At 36.9% G+C, this 26,928-nt stretch overlaps 1 protein-coding gene across 1 annotated transcript in view; it reads right to left on the bottom strand.

Moving 5' to 3' along the window:
- The window catches only part of LOC115217846 (neo-calmodulin-like), a 68,912-nt gene that overhangs the window by 15,385 nt on the left and 26,599 nt on the right, over positions 1–26,928 (bottom strand). The window lies entirely within an intron of this gene.

Below are 26,928 nucleotides of genomic sequence, written 5' to 3'. Positions count from 1 at the left end.
ATTGAAGGGGATTTGGTTGCTATGTCTAGCAAATCAAGTGACTACACCGAAACGTAGACACATTAGTGCGCCGTAGGATAAAATATTCAACGTTTCATCCAATGAAACCTTTTGAACAAAACGTTAGCCATTTCTTTTACTGACGACACAATAACCCTTCTTTATCCTGTTAGCATAGGGAAGGCGTGGATGCTATAACTTCAAAATTACCGGCACTTTAATTCCCTCCCCCCTCCACAAAACTTGAAGATATACAGAAATAACACACACACAAAACTAAAAAAATACTCTGAATTAAAAAATTCGTGCTTGACTAATTCTAACACTCCTGCAATTAGTGCGACAGTTTAATGTGTTAGATGCGAAAACAAGAAATTATGGCACCCATGTTAACATTGAAACACCAGTGTTAATGAGCAATTAACTCGCATAATTTTTTTCTGACTCTTGGGTCATGTAGTGTGAACTGGTTACTGTTGTTTAACCCAGAACAGTTCTAATTAAGCAGATTATTATTCCACTTGTTTTCTCTTATCTCATTTCCACATTGAACCGATCCTTTATCCTTTTAAATTCATCGCATTGAAACTTCGTTCGAAAGAAAACTACAAAATACAATGTGTCACTAGTTTGTGCGTGACTATTCCCTACACACCAGATTAGTCACGGTAAAATGGCATCGTATTTTCAATTTTCCCTTTCTTTTATTGTATTATATTTTTTTATATGTGGTGTAATTTGATCAATTGACATTTTCGTAAATGATTTAGCTAGATAGACAACGTTCATTATAATTAGTTGAACGATGATTAGCTAACAGGGATATGCATAGTAACTGAGAGAAATATACATAATGATGTGCGTGCGCGTGAGTGTGCGCACGTGTGTGTGCTTGTGTGTATCAAGTTCAAGTTTCCCGATTCAGCGACAGAAATTTGGGTGACAACCAGCCGAGTGACAATTAGGTTCAGCTGAAACCAAACAAGTGCAGAACAGTCAAAAGATAGCTTGACTGCCCGACGGCCAATTAGACGACAGTGTAACTAAGTGACGGTCAATTAAACAACATAACTACATATTTGAAACAATTGTCAGTAGTGTAATCCAAAAAACTGAAAATAAAAGTGAATATTGAAAATCAAAGTTAATAAATAGAAAGTGCTGAGGGTTTGAATTCTTGACATTTATTGTAATATTTCATAAGTAAATAATTTTTCCTACTTACAACACAATCCAAATTTATAATCCTACTATGAAACAAAGATAAGCTACTTTACGATAACTTTTTTTTTTAACATAGTAGATAGAAGTAAGAATAAATCTTACTGAAAATACTATGAAAGGAAAACATGTACTGGTTGAGCAGTTTCAGTAAGACTGTGAACTGGAAATAATCAAGGAATAGAAGCACATGCCATATTAAGAAGCTGCAGTACTTTACCCTTATATTAAAGTTCAAATTCGAAGTTGTTGAACTGACGGCGACACAACCTGTTGTACTCATATGGGAGGGCCTTCTGAATATATACATGACTCAGCTATATCAGCATTACTCGAACCCCAATCACTGCGGCGTTTGATAAATGGGAGTCGGATTTTAATGTGGACGAGTAATCTCCCAAAACATGACAGATTTGTAGTTTCATTTTATGAGAAAATAGTACAGAATGAGACAAATTGGCATAGTTGCCTGGACATTCAGCTTGCTATGACGACAGTACATTGTGGAGCCGGAGGCAAGCACACACTTGCACAGAAATGTACACATACAGAAAGAGAGAGAGAGAGAGAGAGAGAGAGAGAGAGAGAGAGAAAGAAAGAAAGAAAGAAAGAAAGAAAGAAAGAAAGAAAGAAAGAAAGAAAGAAAGAAAGAAAGAAAGAAAGAAAGAAAGAAAAGCATTAAGTCGTCTCATACTAAATAAGACAGCGTCGGATCAACGATGCGAAATAAACTGCCCCAAAACGGTTGTGGCAAAAATGTTCATACCCATAATAGTATCAAGTCCTCGCTTTCCTTTACAAAACATTAACATAAGACACCAAAAACAGTTTCATTATATTTACTAGTAACAACAATTTCCGTTACTTCTTGCGTCATGTATCTGGTATATTTACGCAACCTGTCAAGTAGTCTCAGAAATGTTTTATCATCTTCGAAAATGCATGGAGAAGTGGTAGGGGCGGTATTTTCGCTTGTTTACGTTTCCATGCAGCATAAATGAGAAGATAATCACTTTGCCATTTTACAAAATCTTAAAGGAACAGCAAGAACATTTCAAATTCCAAATATAGAAGGTCTTCGATCATCAGTTATGTTAGAGGTTGAATTCCTCATCTAATTTAATGAAGAAGACAATGCAGTTGTCTGTTTTTATCCCACTAATTCTTTATAAATATTGTGGGATTAATTCTTTATAAATATTGTGGGATCGGCTGGATAAGGAAAAGGATAATGATGTCAACGATTTCAGGATTATGCAGATTACCTAAATAGAACGTATGTATGTGAACACTCTGCGCGCGGCAGAAAACGAGCACGCCCAAAACAGTACCTAACTTAAATGTGGAATGTATATGAAGAAAAAGAAAAAAAACAAAGACTCATATAAGAAACTCTAACTAATAATGCAATAAAAGGTTGGGCGACAAAATTTAGTACGATAGCGATCAAAACATGTGTGTCTTACTGAAAAGTAAAACATTGAGACTTCTATTTTTTTAAGTTAAGACTTGTTATCAAAACATAAAGCAGAACCTTTGTAAGAGGACATGCAGAAGAGAATAAATAAGGAATATGAGGAAGATGTTGCATGAGGTTAGAAATTCAAGGATTTAATGAAGTCAAATTTCGAAATATAGGATATAATTTTATTCCAGTTCATACCAAAGTCAGTGTCTCTCACATTTATCATGTCGAAAACTTAGTTATCGTCCATTTGTTTTAATAACAAGTTTTAAGTTCAAAATTATATAAAATTTTATAAATATTTTTTCATAATATTTTAGAAAAATAAAGTACAACTTTTCGGCATGGGTTCTATATACCTTCACCTCGGTTATCTACGTATGCCCCGTCAGTGGAAAACAACTTCTCCTTAGCGTAAAGGGATCTGGTATATCTCCTCAGCCAAAGGTACTTCTGGATAAAGAATTTAACAAGAGTTTGTGGCTCATGTTTATAACTTCAGTAAATAAATTATTTACTGATACATGCTGATATTTTTACACTAATAATAATAATAAAACAAGTGCACAGTGAACAGCGAGAATTAAACAGTGGTTTGCATATTCATTCTTAATATGTTTCGGGCAGATTCAAACGTGAATGATTGCTAAAGTTATAAACAAGAGCCTTGAACATTTGTTACATCTATTAGTCCAGGTTGGCTTTGACTGAAAAGACACTAGGATGTAGAAGCACCAGGTGCCCCAAAGTGCTCTTATTCTAATGAACTGAGGGTTTTATGAACACACGTACATCTGAAAGGAGAAATTGTTCATCAACGACGAAATACAACAACAATTAGTATATTCACGTTTGAATCTGCTATTATCGACCGCCCCTCCATATCCTTCTTCAAGAAATCATGAATTCTCTGCAGTCCCCTTCCCAGTAACTTATGTTTTAAAGACATCGACTTACATTCAGTTCAAAGCATCTCTAAGGTAAACAATAGTTCACAAATTAGAATCAGATATTCTCCGTATAGAATACACTTAGTAGTGTTCAAAAGGTTTAAACTTGAGCGAGTAGAGGAGTAAATGTAGGGATAAGTAAGCTAGGTAGGTCGATAAAAAAAAGAATATTTAATACATTAAATGCAAAAGATGTATATATGCTTACATACAAACAAGTCCGACATACACAGAATAGAAATGATATCAAGAATTAAAGGGGTTGAAGAAAAGTGTAACACTTTATCTTGCTTATCCTTATATTTACTCCTATATATATATATATATATATATATACTAGCATTAAAGACCCGTCGTTGCCGGGTCATAGTGCTAGTGCATGTATATATGTGTACATATTACATGTACATCTATATATATACATCTAAACATAAAATACAAAATACAAAGTTATATCTTGATATCGCTAGTGATAACAATACTCAAAATATATAACAGACTGGAATTGTTAGCCCGTCTCTTGTAATTTCGATCAATTGTATCTTGTCCTCTCTTTTGAATAGAAGGGTCGCTACAATCCAGCCTACCTCTACTTCGGGGGGGGGGGCATTTTAAATTTTTTTCCGGGACGTCCTACGTCCCAGATATAAAAGTAAAAATAAAATATTTCCACTTTGCAAGTTCGAGTCGAGTACTCCCTTGCACGCTCCGTTGACTCGAACCTTATTTCTATTGTGGCGAATTTACCGCCTCTGATTAGATATCTTTCATAGTCGCACCAAGACACTTTTCGAAGGTGCTTTCCTCCATGTTGTTTTATTATTACCCACAAGGGGCGAACATAGATGGGACAATACAATCTGATGATGGGGTCAGACAAACGAGTGGGTTTTTACAATAAATCGGATTTAAAATTTTCATGAATTACAATAAATGGACAGAAATCGAATGATGGGACAGACCGGAAGACATTACGGGTGGAGTGGGTGCGGGTTTAGCTCGGACCCCACGAGCCCCGCCTCCCCACTGATACTTTTGGTTGCGCTTGGTATTACATTTATGTTGTATCTTTCACTCGCAACTTTCGTGCTACATCCTTCCATCGTTCTTCATACACTCTCCTAGTCAGGCATATTCTCTCCAGCCCTATCTTCCTTTTCAGGTGAAAGATGAAATAATTCATCAAACCAGGGCCGGAGATGAACTTGCCTGACTGTAAACCTTTCATTCTCGTCTTCCATATCACCTCTTTCGCAATTGCTACTACAACGAGAAAACGAAACTTACCTTCATTCACGAGGAAATCCGGTGGGTCAATTTTTGTAATCGACTCAGTCGACAGCTGTACTCTTCGTGTACCTGACAACAGCTGTTCGGCATAAACCCACACCTCAGACACGTCCGGACAATGAACAATAGCGTGCGGGACGGTTTCCCTATCCCGCCCGCATCTTGGACATATCGGACTGTCTTGGCCACCGTGCCTTGCGAGTTTATCCCGAACAGGTAGAGCTCCTCTGTAGCATTGCCATGCCAGAGACTTCTGGAAGTTGTCCAGTGTCCTCGGCTCGAACGTACGTCGGAACAGACTGGCCAGCTGATTATCGTCGAGACCTAGGGTTTCCCCCAAGGTATCTTCACATTCCGCCTCTACCAACCCTCTATAGAAGAATGTGGTGGAACCCCCACCGCAGGCGTTGCCCGAGCGACGGAATAGCAGGAGAGCCTTGCGACACTCCGTGTACCAAGTACCAAGTTTCGATCTACGATTCAGCCAGGTTTCCCATCCACCGAAACTAGTGAACTTGGGAAACATCAGTTTTGCTAGCGAAGACCACACCCGTTCACCATCCAGGTAGAGCCACAGATGTCTTAACCTCAGCGCATGTCTGCGCATCATCAGCCAAGGCATCCCTAGCCCACCCTTTAACGGTTGTTGACAGCAAGTAGAGCGTTTCACAAGTGTTTCCCGCCCTTCCACAAGAAGTAGAAGAGCTGTCTTTCCAACTTGATCAACCACGAATCAGGGCAAGGAACGACGGAAAGGCGGTAGGTGATAACCGATGCGATAAACACATTGGCCACCTCCGCCCTCCCTTTCAGGGATAGCCACCGCCAAGACCAGGTCTTGGCTACTGCAGCCACCTTGCTCGTTACCTCGCCCCAATTCTTCTCTATTTGGAGGTCTGGACCGAACCAGACCCCTAGCAGTTTAATCGGACCCTCCGTCCAACGTCCCACGACGCTGTCAGGAGGCATCGACTTGCCTCTCCAGGTGCCGAGTTGCAAGCCGACTGACTTTTCGCGATTAACTTTTGCTCCTGTCACCGTCTCGTAAACCTCTATGGCCTTGCCTACTTTACATAGGTGGTCCATTTCGGTTACGATGATGGTGATGTCATCCGCGTACGCTGACACTGATTTTCCATTACCTGGCTGTCTCGGGATGCCGCTCAGTTTTCGCAGTAATGGCTCAAGAGCCATCACGTACAAAAGCGGGGAGAGCGGACACCCTTGACGAACCGAGCGTTTGATTTTGAACGGCTTCGACAAGAAGCCGTTCACCCGAACTACCGAGTCGATGTTATCATAAATTTGGATAATCCACCTGAGGAAGCCAAGGCTCAGCCCGAACTGTGCCAGGGCAGATACCAGGTAACGATGGTCGACCCTATCAAAAGCTTTAGATTGGTCTAAATGGACCAGTGCCCCACCCTTGCCAGAATCACTATTAAACCCCTCTATAGTGTACCGCATTAGATGGAGATTATCCTGAATGGATCTGCCCGGAACGGCACATGTCTGTGCCTCTCCGATCAGACCATCCGCGACACGCGCCAATCTTTTCGATAACACTTTGGCCAAAATCTTCAACTCTGTGTTTAGCAGAGTGATGGGCCTGAAATTATCAATGCACTCCCCCTTGCTCGGGTCCTTTCTGACGAGAGTCACTACTCCCCGGCGCACAGATCTGGGTATAAGCCCGTTCTGCTGCCAGTTCGCATAGACCTCCGCCAGTAGGTGCCCGAACAAGTCTGGCATACTCTTATATAACTCATAGGGTAGACCATCCAAACCCGGCGCCTTGCCCGCGCCGCAGTCCGCCATTGCCTCAACCACCTCCTCAGGCGTGATTGGCCCTTCACAGCCCTCCGCATCTCGCCCCGATAAGCGCGGCAGCCCGTCGAGTAGGTCCGTAAAGGCCCTCCTCCTATCCAGTCCGCCGCACTCACCGAAAAGCTGAGCGAAGTGCTCCTGAAAGGCCTCACACATCTCCTCGGGTTCGTTTATCAACTCACCTTGTTGGTTCGTCAAAGATCGAATCGTGGCATCGTTACCATGCCGAGCTTCCACCACTCGGGCCCATCTCACGGCGTTGATTCCTTCACATCCCATATGGCGGATTCTAGCCCTGACAATGCAGCCCATGTGTTTGGCCTCGAGGTGCTGGTTTAACACCAGTCTCTTGGACGCCACCTGAGCCGCAGAGCCAGTTTTCATGGCTTCCTCTAATTCCTTAACTAGAGTAGTTTCCCTTCTAGCCTCTCTAGCCACTACTCCTATGCTATATCTAATAGACTCAAACTTGATGGCTCGTTTGAGGGCGTACCACCATTTGTTATTAATGATGGTACCAGATAGTGCCCTCTGAATTATATTCCTAATCCGGTCTTTGTACTCCTTAATCGCCAAAAGGGACGTATTAAGTTTCCAGTAACCGGATCCTCTATTTTTAACCTTATCTATGTCAAGCTTACAAGTGACCATTTTATGATCACTGTAGCTGATCGGGTAAAACTGTGGACACTTAGCTATTTTACTGTCTACTTTTCTAATTAGTATTCTATCTAAATATGACCTGGAAGATCCGTCGCTGTTTGACCATGTCCACAATGGAGCGTTCGGAAATTCCAGCCTATAAGGATCTGCTAGCTCAAAGCGGCTTAGCAGTTCCATGAAGCCACTGTTACCTTTTCTATCTGGACACGAGCCAACAAATCTACATCCGCTTTGCAAATTGTGTTAAAGTCTCCTAGCACCACTAATGAATGCGAAGTACCAAGAAAGTTTTCTAGTTCACGAAAATAATCACTTTGCCCTGTATGGTTGGGTGCGTAAATTGCAACCAGTCTGATAACTTTACCGTTACTGAACGTCAAATCCATGACGACCAGCCTACCTTCTGGATCTGCAAAAATTAACTTTTTCTCAGAAACCCGGTTTCTTTTTATAGGACCAACACCCCACTCCCGCCTGTAGGACTGCCAGGAGAGAAAAACTCTCGTAGCCGTCAAACAGCGGGAGTAGACCTCTTGGCCCCTCTAACCGGATTTCTGTAGCAACAATAACATCTAAATTACGCGACCTGATATCATGCAGGAAGCGACCTTGCTTCCAGTCTGCTCCCAGCCGCGCACATTCAAACAACCAACATAAATGTAATCCATTACTTACCTTATATCAGTGGTTCGGTTTTCTCTTGTTCTTCTAACTCTTTTTCTGGGCCTCGTGGGGGAGTCTGACGTAGGCCCTCGAATATATGTGGAGATGTCACATCCAATCTAAGTGGGCCTACGTCATGGAAGAATTCTGACTTTATCCGCCCGTAATCCTTCCGGCCTATTCTGTAAATTACAAAGTCGTTTTTTTTCACTACTTTCTCCACTTTGGCCATGGCTGCCAACACGTTTCCGAGTCTGCTATTTGCTGCCTTTACGGCCATATACGAGTTCATTGACTCTTTTTCTTTTTAAAATTACTCTGGGAGGGGTGGTTTCCTTTTTCTTTTTTTTTCCGGTAATTTTGCCCACCCCTCCTCATTTATCTTTTCCTCGCTCTTTTTTCCTCCGCCGCTGGTTCTGCCGTCACCGTCACCTCCACACCTTCAGTCTTCCCTTCTGGGCCGTCCGACGCTGCATCTGGTGACACATTATCTTCTTTTTCTTGGCTTAGGTGCTTCCTGCGGTTTGGGTTGGGGTTGGCATTCCGCCCTTACATGACCCTTCTTGCCGCAGCCGAAGCACCTCGGCTTCCTGCCCTCCACGAAAACTGTTATTTTCTCGTCTTCACTAATCTTTACGTTTCTGGAATTTCTTCCAGTGTTTGCACCTCCGCCTGAATGGCTATCACTATTTTCTGCCCTTTCCAGAACTCTCTTCCTCCACTGTGGCCTGGAGGATGTTTATTTTTCCTCCAGACCTACCATCACTGCTGCCACCAGACATTCAGCATCTGCCTCTGGCGGTATGTTGTTCATCGAAATTTTCGACGTCCTTTTTCCTTTATACAATGGCAGTAAGACAATGTTTTCCGCTTTGATTGGCTCCATCGATAGTTTCTTCGCTATCTCCTCCGTAGTAAAACGCACCTCCACTGTGCCGTATCTTTTTCCTCTGTTTATATACGTTATTTTATCCATAAAAGGTTTTAGACAAGAACTCTATTTTTTTTTCTTCGATTTTTGGATCATTTTTTTCGTTGTGTCGTAAGTTTTATATATTATTCTTTTTTTTTTCTATATCGTCATGTATTTGTATGTTTGTGGCCACAGTCACTTCTGTGCCTTCTTTTTTTACACAGTCTGCAAATTTTTTAAAATTTTCTATATTTATTTTTTTGATCTTTTTTCCCAGCCACTTTCAGCGAATTTTTTTGCTGGAGTTGATGCTGGTACTGGTTTTTCCATTTTCTTGGGCGAACGCCGCCTCTTTTTTCTTCGGCGACAACGCTTCTTTTTTCTTGGCGACAACGCCTCTTTTTTACTTGGCGACAACGCCGGGTATTCATCCTCGCTCGTCACGGGCGAATAAGAGATGGGGGACTCCATCTTGAACAAATGGCTTTAACAAGCCTTTGGTAAATCCAAATTAATTGTAGTTTTCCCCCACTGAGGGGGGAACACCAACGCGAAGTCTTCGCGCGAAGGCTGACTTCGTCAGTTAGACAACAATAGACAAAACAGGTAGACCAACAGTATATAATAACAGAGATAATAGTACGAGAGCAAAAATATATCAACTTACTAATAAACGCAAAAAATTGATTTCCTCCATGTGATTTTATTACTACCCACAAGGGGCGAACATAGATGGGACAGTACAGTCGGGGAACTTAAAATAAGAAAGCGAATGACAAGAAAAGGAAAAAAATAAAAGTAAAAAATGACATATGAAAGAATATTTACAATGAGATGTAAATGCCCACTCGATCCCCGGAATCGAGAGGTTACATTTTCGTCACATATATTTCACAATATTTTCTTTTTTCTCTTCTTTCTTCTCTCTCTTCTCACAATTCTATACGTATTCCATAATAGTTTTCAATTCTCTAAAGTCAATCACTGAGCCCTCAGGCAGGCAGCCGCTCTCTCACTCGAACACTCGTGTAAAACGTTACACTCTCTCCGGCAGCTCTGAGGAACTCAGCGACTCTTTCTTCGGGATTAGAGCAGTCTCCTGCCACTGATCGGTCATCCTGTTGACCCATATATGTCCCTCCGTACTACTTGTCAATTCTTTCGTTTCAGGGCAAGATGGAAGGTTACTAACTTGTAGAAGCAGTAATCTTGTTTCCGTCCTACGTTTTCCTCTCGTTTTTCTTTTCGGGCTTATTTCTTCCTTGTTCTCCTCTCTTTGTTTCTCTCTTTCTCTCTTTTTGCCTTCTTTTCTTTCTTCTTCCTTCTCTTGTCTTTTTGGTTCTTTGTCTGTTCTCTCTTTCTCTCGTGTTTTATGTTCCTTTTCTTTTTCTTTTTGTGTGCCGCCGTCTTTTCTTTTCGTTTGATTCTGATCTCTCTCTTGTTTTTTTCCTGTTGTTTCTTTTTCCTTTTTTTTTTCCTGACTCTGTTTTGGTTCTATTTCTTTCTTTTCTTTTATTTCTTTTTCCTTCATTGACTTATTATTTCCTTTCTCTTGTTGTTTGTTTCCTTTTCTATGTTTTCTTTTTCTTTTTCATTTACCGTATTCTTCTTTTCTTCAAGTTCCTGCTCGCATCGCACTCGCTACGAATTCGTATAACGGGCACTCTTTTTTAATGTGCCCCCTTGTCCCGCACAAGTAGCAGTTTGGCTTTCTTCCCTCTACAATTACACTGAGGGTTTCTCATCTTCAATTTCTATTCTGTAGGGGAACCTTTCAATGTCCTCTTTTGTGGCCATCAAACACAGTTCTACCCCATATCCTCTCCAGTTTATCGCGTTGGACTCCTTAAAGGATTCCACCTCCACTTCCTCTTCTGCTGCTCCTAGAATAGCTGTTGCCAGCCATTCTGTTTTCACTTCTGGGGTATATTCGGGATTTTAACCCGGACCCCTCTTCTTCCCTTGTATGAGGGCCACATTATAAATGTTTCCGCTCTTAGTACAGTGGTAGCCAGTGAGGCTGCAATTTCTTCCGTTGCACATCTCACCTCCACCGTACCAAATTTCTTGCCTCTACTCACGTAGGTCGATTTCCCCATTATGTCTCCCAGACATTTTTCGATTTCTGCTATCTCCACTCTTGCCAGTTTCTTTGTATTTTTGTCTTGGGTTCTATATGTTACAGTCTTGTTTTCTTTGTCCTCTTTTGCTTTCGCGGGGGGATTAGCTTCACGCTATCACCCTCCCTTTTGAAGAGCTTTTCATATTCCTTGATTTTACTCTTCTCAAAGAAAACATCCTTCACGATTATCGACGAATCATTATTTTTCTTTCCCGTGACCCCCGCGTAAGTCGCCATGACTAGAGGGTCAATTCACCTTCTTCGGAAGGTTTCCACACGTGGAGGCAAACGCCTCGCGCGATATTAATCACTTTACACAACAAAATTTCAACGTCTAATCACAGATAACAACACACTTGGGTAAATTTCCTCCATACGTTCAAATCTTCTTTTTTCTCTACATTGTATACTTTATAGACAATAGTCTTTTCTTTAATTTAATTTTTTATTATCCATCTGGACTATTCCATTTCTGCACGCTAATTATTTTTAATTTATTCCCATTCATGTGAAACCACTTATTCAAGTTCAAATCATTGATGCAATTTTATACCAATTGCTATTTTTACTTTTGTTATGTTACGATTATATTATACTTTAGTTTGATTTTAATTATTACTTACTACATATAATTCAATTGTTATTATTATTTTTATTGTTAAAGTGAAAGTATCTGACATAAAATAGAGAAATGTTTTTGTTTCACTTTTAACACGTAATACTGAAATAGTGGAGAAGATATGATATTGCTATGGGCTCGCTCTAGGCAAGAAGTTGAACTTTTTTGCCCATGAAACTACATGGACCCTAAGTAAGGCATGTGTAAAATTTGAATGAAATTGGTTGTGTAGTTCTCAAGTTTTAGGGAATCGTAGTGGAGAAGATATGATATTGCTGTGGGCTCGCCCTAGGCAAAAAGTTAAAAATTTTTGCCGATGACACTCCCCGGAACCTAAGTAAGGCATGTGTAAAATTTGAATGAAATTGGTTGTGTAGTTCTCAAGTTTTAGGGAAACAGACAGACAGACACATTTGTACATGCATATTCTGACAAATTTGAAGGCAATGGGGCTTAAAATTCATTTAAATCATTCAATGTTCGAATGAAGGCGTAGTAAATGCTATTGATTTAAACGAAGATGAGCAAGTAGAGTTCACCACCTGATTGTAATTTTCTCATCAGAAAATAGTGGAAATCATGGCATTCTCAACTTCCCACAAATTGGAATCTAAAGAGTTGTGGGCCCGTACGAAACCAATTGAAACGAAGTTGAAATTGAAACGATGACATTAGATAACGACATGTATATTTCAACCACACAAAGTGCAGTTCCACATGTAAAAATAGTTTATCAGTGTTGAAAAGACATTCTACCTTAGATAACAGCCATTTTTGATACTCAAGATAGATAAGTTTGGTCGCATTTTCTTATAATTTATCAGCAAAGGAAAGCTTACTTGTTGCCATGCAAATATGCTGTATATGTAATTCAAGTCATTTGGCTGAGATAAGGAATGTCTATGTATACTCACATATTCATAGACATATATATATATATATATATATATACGCGAGAAAGAAGCAACAAGAATGGATAGGTTTTTAGTACGATCGTTTCATACAAGGACAGTTTTATTAAAAGTTGCAAAGATTACAGCAATAAACGAGTCCCGTACTCATCAGCTAAAATACATGTAAGTTCTCTAGACATCCTAGTGTTTGAGGCTATACTCATGAAGTAATGTAGATAATTAACAGATTTCTAAAGATCATTAAAGTTCTTTAAAGATGATGTATAGTCTTATCACAGAATTTTAAAAAAGTTTTGATAGCATCACAGAGAAGGTGACCTAATCCATATGAATTTCCATAGATATGATGAGGGATTATATACTCACAGAAGACAAATTTATCCATTGTTATTAGCATTACAGAGAGGGTGAATTAATCTTTGTATATATGCACAGATTCCAATGGTGTAGATGTAAATTTCCAGAGAAATGGAGATGAATTTCATATTCACAGGCGATAAATTTTACAATGGTTGAACACAATGAGGTAGGTACCAATCCTTGTTATATGATTAGGTGTTTGCCATATTAATCACATTACTGCTATTCACAAGAGGCTGTAGCTATTTAACTCTTAAAGGTTGAAGGGCTTACTAGATCGGCCAAGAATAGAGAAGGGAATAGAAGAAAAGAGAGAAAATAATGGAGGAGGGAGCAAAAAAGGGGGGGAAAGGGGACTAAAAGAGAAGAGAAAAGGAAACAGAGATAAGAAGAAGAAAAAGAAGAAAGAGAAAAGAGAAAGAAATAGGGAAAGAAGGGAAAAAAAGAAAAAGAAAAAAGAGGGTTCTAGTTATACAGAAGAGCTAGTAGACTGTAAGTCTGGTTTTAATCAACAGGCATCTAGGAACTGTAGGGGAATATTATTCTTTGACCAGTAAACCGTTAATTTATTGCTGTTGAAATCAGCTATGAGTTTAAAGAGAATCTAAAGAGATAACACAGTCAGGGGTTAAGGGGTCAGATGCTAAAATCACCAGAAAATACATTAGGAAAATCAAAGTATAATCTTATCAAAAAGTCATTAAAAATTTACTTATTTAATTTATTCATTTTATTGTCTTAAGGAGTTGTCGTTATTATTCATACATTGACCGACTACAGGTCAAATCTTATAAGATCATTTACAAGGTGTTAGGGGATTGTCTATCCTAATGAAGATAATCATATTATGATTATCTTCATTAGGATAGACAATCCCCTAACACCTTGTAAATGATCTTATAAGATTTGACCTGTAGTCGGTCAATGTATGAATAATAACGACAACTCCTTAAGACAATAAAATGAATAAATTAAATAAGTAAATTTTTAATGACTTTTTGATAAGATTATACTTTGATTTTCCTAATGTATTTTCTGGTGATTTTAGCATCTGACCCCTTAACCTGACTGTGTTATCTCTTTAGATTCTCTTTAAACTCATAGCTGATTCAACAGCAATAAATTAACGGTTTACTGGTCAAAGAATAATATTCCCCTACAGTTCCTAGATGCCTGTTGATTAAAACCAGACTTACAGTCTACTAGCTCTTCTGTATAACTAGAACCCTCTTTTTCTTTTTTTTTTTTCCCTTCTTTCCCTATTTCTTTCTCTTTTCTCTTCTTCTTTTTCTTCTTCTTATTCTCTGTTTCCTTTTCTCTTCTCTTTTAGTCCCCCTTTCCCCCCCTTTTTTGCTCCCTCCTCCATTATTTCTCTCTTTTCTTCTATTCCCTCTCTATTCTTGGCCGATCTAGTAAGCCTTCAACCTTTAAGAGTTAAATAGCTACAGCCTCTTGTGAATAGCAGTAATGTGATTAATATGGCAAACACCTAATCATATAACAAGGATTGGTACCTACCTCATTGTGTTCAACCATTGTAAAATTTATCGCCTGTGAATATGAAATTCATCTCCATTTCTCTGGAAATTTACATCTACACCATGGAATCTGTGCATATATACAAAGGATTAATTCACCCTCTCTGTAATGCTAATAACAATGGATAAATTTGTCTTCTGTGAGTATATAATCCCTCATCATATCTATGGAAATTCATATGGATTAGGTCACCTTCTCTGTGATGCTATCAAAACTTTTTAAAATTCTGTGATAAGACTATACATCATCTTTAAAGAACTTTAATGATCTTTAGAAATCTGTTTAATTATCTACATTACTTCATGAGTATAGCCTCAAACACTAGGATGTCTAGAGAACTTACATGTATTTTAGCTGATGAGTACGGGACTCGTTTATATGCTGTAATCTTTGCAACTTTTAATAAAACCTGTCCTTGTATGAAACGATCGTACTAAAAACCTATCCATTCTTGTTGCTTCTTTCTCGCTTATAATCACCCCACATTACTGTATTGTTAAATCAGTATAGTTTTTTTGGTGCATCTAAGTTAGGTACCATATTCAAGTAAATTTTTTAAATTAACTTGAATCTTTATTGCTCTTTGTATATATATATATATATATATATATATATATATATATATATATATATATATATGCATGAAAAAGTCACTGGGTTGAGAGAACGAGAGAGAGAGAGAGAGAGAGAGAAAGAAAGAAGAAAGAGAGAGGAGAGAGAGATCACTACTATAAAAACTAAGAAGAAAAGTTGCTTCTTAATTTTAAATATTGATGTTTTCATGTTTTCTCTTTTACTCCGTTTTACCCTCTACCTGATGCCAACAAACAGACATCCATAGATGTACTCACTGTATCTCTTTCTTTTATTATTTATCTTGCCCTGTTAGCTTGAAACAAGACCTTCCAGTATTCAACCTCAAACAAAAATTTTTAATCATCTAGAATAGCGTCAGTATTAAATTCGGTCCTTGATTTTGCTTCAGGCTTCGGAATGCCATTTGTATGCCAGTTGATCCTATGATAAACAGGTGTCTATTTCCTTTCATTGATAAAACAAAAAATTCTCGGTATAAATATGTGTGTGTGTGTGTGTGTGTGTGTGTGTGTGTGTGAAGCAGAAATTCTGGGAGAATTGAATATTTTGGCGCTACACTCCTTTCCCAATATATTTACAAGTCATAGAAAAGCGAAATTTATATGGAAAATCAAAATGATATCTTAGACTGTTAAATCGTCAAGAAATCTATTCTTAATGTTCAATACTTGCTACAGTGACTTGAGGAAAGGGAAATGAGTTTTTACAGCCTTTATACTATAGTATTAGTTTCTTTTGATAAAGTCAAAATGATCTTGTACTTTTAAGTGCCGAATGTGAGTTATGGCTTTTATGCCGTTCCTAGTACTCTAACACAATACCAAAAGCAGCTTAACTATAGAGACAGATGCTCGGTCCACGAAGTAGAGCTGTTTACCGGGATAGCTTTCATGAAATTATCTACTTCTGTTTCTAAATGTAAAATCAAGCTGTATCAAATCTGAAATTGTTGAGACCAGTGAAAAAGAGATTTTGTTATTGATTTTAAGTTAAATTCAATAATCATTAAGCCTGTATGTGGAGATATAATAGATCCTCCTATATTGAAGGGTAAATTTGTGCTAGTTAGATCTGCTGCCTTAATAATAATAATAATAATAATAACAACAATAACAATAACAATAATAATAATAATAATTAATAATAATAATAATAATTAATAATAATAATAATAATAATAATAATAATAATAATAATAATAATAATAATAAACAAGCACAGATAAAGCTAAGCGTATGAAAACCTTTGCTAAAACTGCTACTTTAGATATTCTTACTGATAAATGGCAAGAAAAACATCTCAGGGGCAAATAGCCAAAGGCAGCTAATAATGCTGATGGTGACAAAATACCCATCAATGGCTAGTGTTTTCTGGCTTAAAATCAGAGACAGAAGGATTTATCATAGCAGCCCAAGATCAATGTCTACCTACAAGAAGCTACCAGGCCAACATCTTAAAGAACGGCAATAGCCCAACGTGTCCTGTATGTCATGTAAACAACAAAATGAAACCATCGATCATGTTGTTTTTATGTGCACTCTTCTTGCGCCTACAGAGTATCTCAACAGGCATGAAAGAACAGCACAGTATATTTACTGGGTAATTTGCAAAGACTTGGACTTGTCCCATGATTAAAAAAAACTAGAGGGAATACAAACTAACTCCAGTGCTTGAAAATGATCGCATCTCACTCCTTTGGAACTTTACAAGTCAAACCGACAGAAAGATAGATGCAAGTAGGCATTATATGGAAGGATTCCAGACAAAAATCATGCCTCCTCATCGATATGACTGTCCCAATCGATATAAACGTATCTGTCAAGATCTACCGAAAAAACTGAGCAAGTATATAAATCTTGAAATAGAAATTGGCAAAATGTAGGACCTCAAGGCTAAAACAATACCTGTTGTCAAAGGTACCCTAGGAATGATAGCAAAAGGTGCTGATTGCTACCTGTCCCAGATACCACGAAATCCAAAAATAGAAGAACAAATTTTTAAAATAGTGCTCATTGAAAAATATTGTCTATGTAATCCCCAAAACATTCTAATCCATAAACAGTGTCAAATTACTTTGAAATGTACGTAATAGTAAACACTTTTTACTGTCATCTTAACATCAGATTATCATCTTATAATCAAATTACTTTTAAAACAAACTTTTAATTTACTTATGTTTTGACAGACATCCTCTAGATTCTAGAGTCTAGAACAATAGTCTGAGCAAAACCCAAAATATAGCACCCTAGTTATAACACCAAACTGAACTTCTATTTTGTTGTCTTTTGAGATCTCTGGGTGAGACTTGTAGTCAACTTGTACAACTACAAGGCAAAAGCCAAGCGTATAATAATAATAATATGACTTGAAGTTATTCGCAAAAATGAGGCAGAACTTGACAGTCTAGTCCAGTCTGTGCGGATTTTTTCGAATGATAACACGATGGACTTTAGACTCTCAAAATGTGCTACGATGGTGATGAGACGAGGAAACTATAGAAGGCATATGTATGTTAGGATAGAAGGCATATCCAAGTGGTGAAAAGATGAAGGTAATTGAACTTGAATAAATACCTGCAGATATGCCCAGATAGAAGTATCTGGGAATACTTGAGAAAATGTGAAAATCAGACGTGGAATACTCCAAGGTGACAGTTTATCTCCATTACTATTCGTATTGGTCATGACACCGCTCACTATGATATTACGGAAAGTTAAAATTGCTTACCATTTGGGAAAAAGAAATGATCAAATAAATCATCTCCTTTTCATGGATGATATAAAGGTATATGCGAAAAATGAAACACAGCTTGAAAGTTTTGTACATGCTATCCACGTTTTCCCAAATGACGTAAGTACGGAATTTGGGATAGAAAAGTGCGCTATGTTGAAAATGAAACGAGGAAGATTTGAAAGAAGTTAGGGAATTGAAATGCCAAATGGGTAAACAATGAGAGCGATTAAGAAAGGACAGTGGTATAAGTACTTGGGAATACTGGAAGCAGACGAGATAAAAATGAAGAAATGAAACGAATTACCTGTAGGGAGTACACAAGGAAAGTAAGAAATTTATTGCAGTCAAAACTGAATTCCAAAACTCTTATTGAAGCAATAAATTCAAGAGCAGTATGGAGTTGAAATTATAGACTGGACCAAAAACGATGTAAAGAAACTTGATAGAAAAACTAAGAAGTAGTTGATGTTGTGTAGAGCCCACCATCCGAAAGCTGATATCAACCGGCTGTACTTGAGGAGAGACCATGGTGGAATAGACTAAATAGCCGTAGAAGAATGTGTACATATGGAAAGTAGAGTATTTACAGAGCAACACAGACAAACTATTAAAAACAGTCAATAAAGAGCAGGTGATGAAGCGCGTAATAGGAGAAAAGGACAAGAATGAAATACAAAGAGAGCACGCCAGACAGGTCGAAGAGAAAACACTGCATGGCTAATTTTGGAGAGCGACGGAAGACTTATCAAGAACAAAATCCTGGGTTTGGTTTAAAAAGGGGCAATTAAAAAAAGCAACATAGAGTCTAATTGTAGCAGCCCAACATCAAGCGACAAAAACAAACAACTTGAGAAAAAATATATATGGAGTGAATGAGTTAGAAAAAGGTGGAACGAGACAGTGGCACGCATTTTGGTAGAATGCCCCAAGTTGGCACAGGAAGAATATAAGAAATGGAGGAACGACTAGGTTATAAAGGTTTTACACTGGAAGCTGTGCCAGAAATGGGGATTTGAAGCTGGAAACACATGCTACAATCACCGAGTAAAGAGTACTGGATTCGGAGAAATGTAAAATTTTGTGAGACTTACCCACAAACGGACAAGAAGTTAGAAAGTAATAGATCAGACATAACTATTATAGATAAGGAAAAGCGAATTTGCTTACTTATCGACCCATCATGCCCGTTTTATTCCAGAATCGTAAAAAAAAGATGAAGAAAAGCAAAAGTAATGCAATCCCTTAAAATTTGAAATAGAAATAATTTGGAGCATGCGAGCAGTAATGGTTGTGCCTATAATAATTGGTGCGTTGGGAACAGTAAGCAAAGATATAGACAAATGACTAAAGGAGATTGAAATAGAATGCTTGGTAGAGCTCCTATAGAAAGTTTGTCTCTTAGGGATAGCAAGGATTATCCGGAGGGTTCTAAGCACTTAAAAGACTGCTGAAAACTTATGGATACCTAAGGTTACAGGTAGTAACCCACTATCCACATAAATCCTACCAAGAGTAATAACCGAACCTGAGTCAAACCAAAATAATAATAATAATAATAATAATAATAATAATAATAATAATAATAATAATAATAATAATGATAATGATAATGATAATAATAACGATGATGATGATGATGATTATAATAATAATAATGATGATGATAATATAATAATAATAATAATAATAATATAATAATAATAATAATAATAATATAATAATAATAATAATGATAATAATAATAATGATATAATAATGATGATGATGATAATATAATAATAATAATATAATAATAATAATAATAATAATAATATAATAATATAATAATAATAATAAAATGTCCTGATGCAGTACCTAGCAGTAGCTCACAAAAATAAGGAGTGTTATCTTACTTCACTGGTAGTGAACAGCTGACATTAATAATAATAATAATAATAATAATAATAATAATAATAATAATAATAATAATAATAATAATAATAATAATGCCCTGATGCAGTACCAGGCAGTGGCTCTCATGGCTTCTGATCTTAACTGATTGCAAGTGTTATCATGTACATTGTTTTGTCTTGGTATAAAAGATGGGCTACAGCAAATATTCTGCTCAATACCACAGATTTGCTTGTCTGTTGTTTGACCTTAACCAGTTGAGCATGTCCCTTAGTGGCTGACGATATGTGCACCTCTGATCACGAGCAGAAGTAGTGGGGGAGCATCATAGCCATGTGTTGAGAGGGATTCTTTGGGGTTTGAATAATTCACCTCTGGAAACATGGGTGGTTCTTTCAACATCCTTAAACAACCCTTATTCAGGGACCTTTTGAGCGGGATGGGCTACTCAACCTGAAGAAAATTCTAACTGGGCCCCACCTGCAAGGTCATGTGCTGTTTATCTTGATATGAGATCACCATGTCGCGCACATATGGTTGTGATGCATGTGCCTGGTGTACCTTTATCAGACGGGTAGTCATGATGGGTATATTGGGCTTCGTATATTTTACCCCAGTGTCACTTTGATGGCATGCACTGTTCTCTCACTCAATAATAATAATAATAAAACACATATAACATACAGAAAATTGCACTACTAGGCACTGCACACATCCTACGCAGAACACTTTCCATACAATAACCATCAGAGCATCACAACAAATCACAGCACATACCCAAGGCACACAGAGCTGCGCTCGGTAGTGAAGTGAAAGCACGCTATAAAAATAAAACTAGTGAATATAATAATAATAATAATAATAATAATAATAATAATAATAATAATAATAATAATAATAAACGCCCTGATGCAGTATAAATGCCCTGATGAAGTACCAATGCCCTGATGCAGTATAAATGCCTTGATATAGTACCATAAATGTCCTGATGTAGTACCAATGTCCTAATGAAGTACCAATGCCCTGATGCAGTACCAGGTAGTGGTTCTCATGGCTTCTCATCTTGACTAATTGGAAGTGTTATCATGCACATTGTTTTGTCTTGGTATAAAAATTGACTACAGCAAATATTCTGCTCAATACCACAGATTTGCAACGATGAGATTGAAACAGTGGACCACCTAATCTCTGGGTGAAATATTTTAGCACCTGTAGAGTACAAATAAAGACATGACAGAGTTGGAAAATATCTACATTGGATACATTTTGTCGGCATTATAAAATCAAAACTGCTGACAAATGTTACAAGCATCATTTGTTGAGCTTGTAACTGAGGGAGAAAATTTAACGATTCTTTGGGACTTTCCAGTATGTACAGACCGGATCAGCAAAGCAAATAACCCAGAATCGTAAAAAAAAAGATGAAGAAAAATAATACAATACAATCCCTTAAAATTTGAAATAGAAAGAATTTGGAGCATGCGAGCAGTAATGGTCGTGCCTATAATAATTGGTGCGTTAGGAACAGTAAGCAAAGATATTATTGTGAAAGACCAAAACAATAAAGTTTGTTTATTGATTGACATGAGCATACACTGTGACCATAATATCTCGGCAAAAGAATTTGAGAAGCTCAGAAAATATAAAGATTTGCTAATCGAAATCAAAAAGATGTGGCATTTCAAGACGGTTACAATATCAGTGATTGTAGGATCATTTAGAATGATCAAAAAAGGAACTGAAAATTATTTAAGAGTGATCTCTGGCTTACCATCCATGCAGGAAGTGCAAAAGATTGTCTCAACTGGTACGTCACACGTATTGAGAAGAGAATTGTCGCTGTGAATTTTCTTTCCCTTCTTCCTTTTTATTTTCTTTGTATACATTTTTATTTTTTTTTCCTATTTGTTATTTTTTCCAAGTGGTGGTGGTGGTGGTTGTTGGTTTAGTTCTTGTTGCTGGTGTGAATTACTGCTCTCTGATTTTTCTTTATGTCAAACTTTCTTGCTATTATATCTTTTCTTGACTCCCTTCAAAGGAAGGTGTCGGTGAAGAGGACTGTGTATGCATATGCCAATGTTGCTTATATTGTTTCTGTGGAAAGGTGTTCCTTGGATTCATCTTTAATTCGTTATTCTGGTGTGGCTGATCCCTTCTATCATTACTGCTTCTGCAGCACTGTTGTCCAGGCTGTGATTGTGGGGCTGGTAGGAATATGAGCCTCTACTGTGCCGTAAATGTGATGACAAGTGAAAATTCAAACATCGCTGTCAATATTTCTTGTTGTGACTCTTGTGATGAGCCCTTTCATGTATTGCAGCACAAGCTTGTGGGCGAATGAGTGATGCATCATTCCTCCTATTTTCTCTCATTGTCATTAGTTTTTATGGCCATTATACAGTTTACACTGTGTTATACATCATTGCAAGATTTATTTAACTGCTCTTTTCGAAGCAAGATATAGTTCCATCAATCATTGCGAATCAGTGATATAGCAGTTTCGCTTTTGGCTACTATAAAACATTTTCACTAGATAGAATTCCCCTGGAAATAGCTATTATTCTGTATGTAAACACTAAGAACGTTCTCTCTTTTCTCTCGATTTGTGAACTACTATCGTTCTATGAAGAAGAAAAAAAGTACATTCCACGAATTTTTCCCAAACAGTAATTATTTCCATCTTTAATAAAATGTGTCATTCCATAAAATGGCTGATTAATAAGTCACAGATTATATCATACTGACGATTTCTAACAAGAATGAAATAGTGATTACCACTGATTAAAAAATTTAAAAACTTCGTAATAAGTAAGCAAATACAATACATATGTTTATTCAATACATCTTAATTTCAAATTCAAATTCCTATTCTTACTTCATATTATGTAGAAATGATTATCTCCATTGTAATAGCTCTCATCACTAGGGAAACCACGTGTATTAGACCCACATATAACTACTCCACGTTGCCTTATAATTCTAGCAAAGGTATTGGTGTTAATATGATATAAAGTTTGCGTTGTTGTACATACTTTTGTTTACGTCGAACAAATTTAGATTTAGGGATGCAAATAACGAATATCTGTGCTTGAGAGTTTATTTATTTCAATGTCATTTTTAACGTTTATCATTTTTTAAATAAAGTTCTATTTATGGTTTTTTTTTTAAATTAGTTTCCATGTAGTGTATTTTTTACAAAAATGTTTTAGCGTATTTCCATTTCTTGTTAGTACTTCTTACGTTTCCTCTAGTACGGAAAACCATACTGAATGGACTGTAAACACAAAATAACTTTTTACGTAAAACAAACTAATATCTAAGAGGAGGCCTTTTATCTCCTACCGATATTGGAAAAGACGCGAGACTATAGCTTGCATTTTATCGAATATCCTCAACGGAGAAGGAAAACAAAAAATATAGGCGTGATAAGATTGTTGCAAACATTCACTAGAAGTCTTTGCAATAAATTAGCGTTTGCATGAATAGAAAAGTATTACAGCCATTTTTTCGGAATAAAAATGCAAGCTGTTGCAAATAATGATGTGGGGTTGTTGCAGGATTCTCGTATATAAATGGAAAGAATAACAGAACACAACAAATCAGATGTCAATGAGCCTTCCATAAGAAGAAACAATGTACTGTAAACAACAAGAAATGACTATTTGAGAAATGAGTAATAAAAAAAATGAAAGTAGAATATTCTATTGATTTATAATTACTGATTATTATCAAAATCTTTCACGAAAAAATTGAGAATAAACCTTGAAAAACTTGATCCTAACTGGGAAGTAGGCGCGGTGTAAAAAAACATATTTTCGGGATTCAAAAAGAAAATCCTGTATGCAAAGTAAGAATAAATACGAAGAGCAGAATAAACTTTTACATGGAAAGTAGAAAATGATCTTCATTCCGGACCAGGGTAGGACACATAATTAAACCGAGGAGAACATTCATTCCGAGAAACAACAGAACGTGATTATGATTATAGCGATGATGAGGAAAATTATGATAATGATGATGATGATGATGATGATGATGATGATGATGATGATGATGATAACTCTGATACGATACCAAACTGCTTCTCATGGCTTATGATCTTAACTGATTGAAAGTGTTATCATGTACATATTTTGCCCTGGTATAAAAGATGGGCTACAGCAAATATCCCACAGATTTGCTTGTCATTTGTTTTACCTTAACCAGTTGAGCATGTCCCTTAGTGGCTGACGATATGTGCATCTCTGATCACGAGCAGAAGTAGTGGGGGAGCATCATAGCCATGTGTTGAGAGGAATTCTTTGGAGTTTGAATAATTCACTTCTGGAAATATGAGTGTTACGTTCAACATCCTTAAACAATTCTTATTCAAGGACCTTTTGAGCGGGATAGGCTACTCGATCTGAAAAAAATTCTAACTGGGCCCCACCTTCAAGGTCATGTGCTGTTTATCTTGATATGAGAACACTATGTCGCGCACACATGGTTGTGATGCATGTGCCTGGTGTGCCCTTATCAGACACACGTCTGGACTTTGTATATTTGTAGTCCAGTGACATTTTGAAGGCATACGCCCATTATAATAATAAAATTTGGCACAAGGCCAGTAAGTTCGGGGAAGAGGTGAATCGAATACATCGACCCGAGGACTCAACTAGTACTTATTTTAACGACCCCGAAAGGGATGAAAGGCACAGTCAACTTCGGCAAAATTTGAACTCAGAACGTAAGAAATGCCGCTAAGCATTTTTCCCGACGTGCTAACGATTCTGCCAGCTCACCACCTAATATTGAGAACGAAGCTATGATATCCGAAAAAGATCTCAGTAAGATGCTTGAAGACATATAATTTAGTAAAAAGATGCCGGTAATATTTTAATAATTTTAGTATGTAGGTCATTTAAGTACATTATAAAGTGGACTTACTTTGTAACTTTTAGTTTTATGATCCCATTTTGGTGTCGTAAAGTAATATCTATCAATACTTGACTTACACTTTGTTCCATAATTTAATTTTAAAGGAACACCGACTGTATGCTTAAATAATAAAAACTGAAGGGTTGATATTTCGAACGTTTTCAACTGAAATATTATCATTCAACTCAAATATGATCATTAACAAAAATTAAAATTCTATTCCCTGCATATTCCACCGAAAATCGTAATTCGTACAAATAAATATATAGAAAGAAGTGAAAACATTTTGGATAATTTTAAATTCAATCCGAGCAAGAAAAGCATTGAAAAAATATATAATTAACTATAATGAAGAAATTATAATGCATATAGCCATCATTAAATAAATTAACATATATTTTACAGTTGCATTTATAGTGGATATTCATAAAAAAAATTCTTATCATTATCAACTCAGGAAGTTAGTGTATCGAGAGCTAAACCTATCTTTTAAATTTTGTACTAAATATAGAACCAACAGTCATTAATTTTGGCCTGCTACTTTGCTGATAACCTGAATCTATCTAATCTACCACTATATATTCTGACAAACTTTCCTAAACTTATTTTCGTGCTTTGAGTTACATTTTCTTCCTCTCTTCTCTCTAATTATCTTTCTTTATCTTTTCTCTCCTTTTTCTCTCTTTCACACTCCCTCCTTCCATTCCACACAAATTTTTTTCGCAGTAAAAAGTATTTTAATTATCTTTTACTGAGTCATTTCAACGTCAGACAAAATGCCTTTCCGTACTTGCTCCATCTCTTTACGTTCCGAGTTTAAATACTGCCGATGTTAACTTAGTTTTCTTTCTTCTCCTTCCTGGATCAATAAAATAATTGTTATTCAAGCACTGCAGTTGAATAATCGACTGTACTCCTTCCTCAAATTCTTAAGCTTTTTCATATTTATTTTACTTTTATAAGTTGTAATTTAAAGCTAGTCCAGCAATTTTAAGGGAGGATGTTCGTCGACTGCATCGATCTAGTTTTTGAATAGTACTTTATTTTATCGATCCAAGGAGCATGGAAAACATAGATGACCCTGGCTAGATTTGAACTCAGAATATAAAATGTTAAAAGAAAATACTACAAGGTTTTATCGCAATAAAATAGCCCTTTCAGGGTTAACTACCATCGGTTGTTGATGATTTACCCTTCAGCTCCCACTTAACTAATTTTCCTTTTGTATGATACAGGATATCAGTCTTTTTTTTATTTTTTCGTACTTCTTATCAGCACAAACTAGGGATGGGTGGGTTTTGTTGACGTTGTTGTGTTTGTGTGTCTGTCTGCTAGTATTTTTCCTGTGTGTTTTCGTTTTGTGGATTCGTATGTATCTGAGTATTGCTTTTAAAAAAATATCTTTTGTTTTTCTTTTTTTAATCTTCTCGCAAGATGTGATTTCAACGTCGAAAAGATGCGATGGAGTTTGGGGTGGAAGCATGTTTCCGTGAGTATCCACGGGAGCAGTGGTGGACCTACAATATTGGAGCCCTGAATCTTAAAATGTTATGGGAGCTCCCTATACAACCAGCAACAATATGATAACATCCAACAAGGGTCAAAGAATTTTCTTGCTCTTGCAAGAAACTCCAACCTTGAGACCCTGATAGCCCAAATGAGTCTGATTGTGAGCCCTCTTTCCACCAGAAACAAGGTGTGGGTAATCACCGATATCTTTGTCGGTGTGGCTGGTTGTTCCATGGCAGATCGCCACAATTTTATTTACAAATTTAAGCACTACATTTCAGATTGTGATACTCAAAGTCACTGGTGTAAACAAATATTTTCCAGAGTATGCCTTATACTTTTAGAGTCATGGGGGTTGAAAATAAGGGAAGTATTATATACATGCATGATGCATCATAGAAAAAAGATATAAAACATAACAAAAACCACAGTTGATATAATCTAATATTAATCTTATATTTAAGATACATATGAAAATTACAAAGTACTCTTTTTTCTGTTTTTTATAGCAACGTATTCCCTTACATTTTTGTCATATGAGAGCTTCCTTGCAATATCATTCCTAGATATAACATGCATAAAGTATTTAAGCGCTCTTCAGTCATGGTAGACCGAAATTTATTCTTTATAAAGCTTTGAGAAATATTTTTCTGCTTCACAGCTCGTGGTAGGCATTGACAAGTACAGCTTAAGTGCAGTGGTAATATTAAGGAACTATCAAATTCCGCTGATGTTG

The sequence above is a fragment of the Octopus sinensis genome, linkage group LG1 (genome assembly GCF_006345805.1).
Source record: "Octopus sinensis linkage group LG1, ASM634580v1, whole genome shotgun sequence".
Classification (NCBI taxonomy): Eukaryota; Metazoa; Mollusca; class Cephalopoda; order Octopoda; family Octopodidae; genus Octopus; species Octopus sinensis.
Note: the sequence above shows the minus strand (reverse complement) of the source record. Positions and strands in the feature narration are given on the sequence as shown.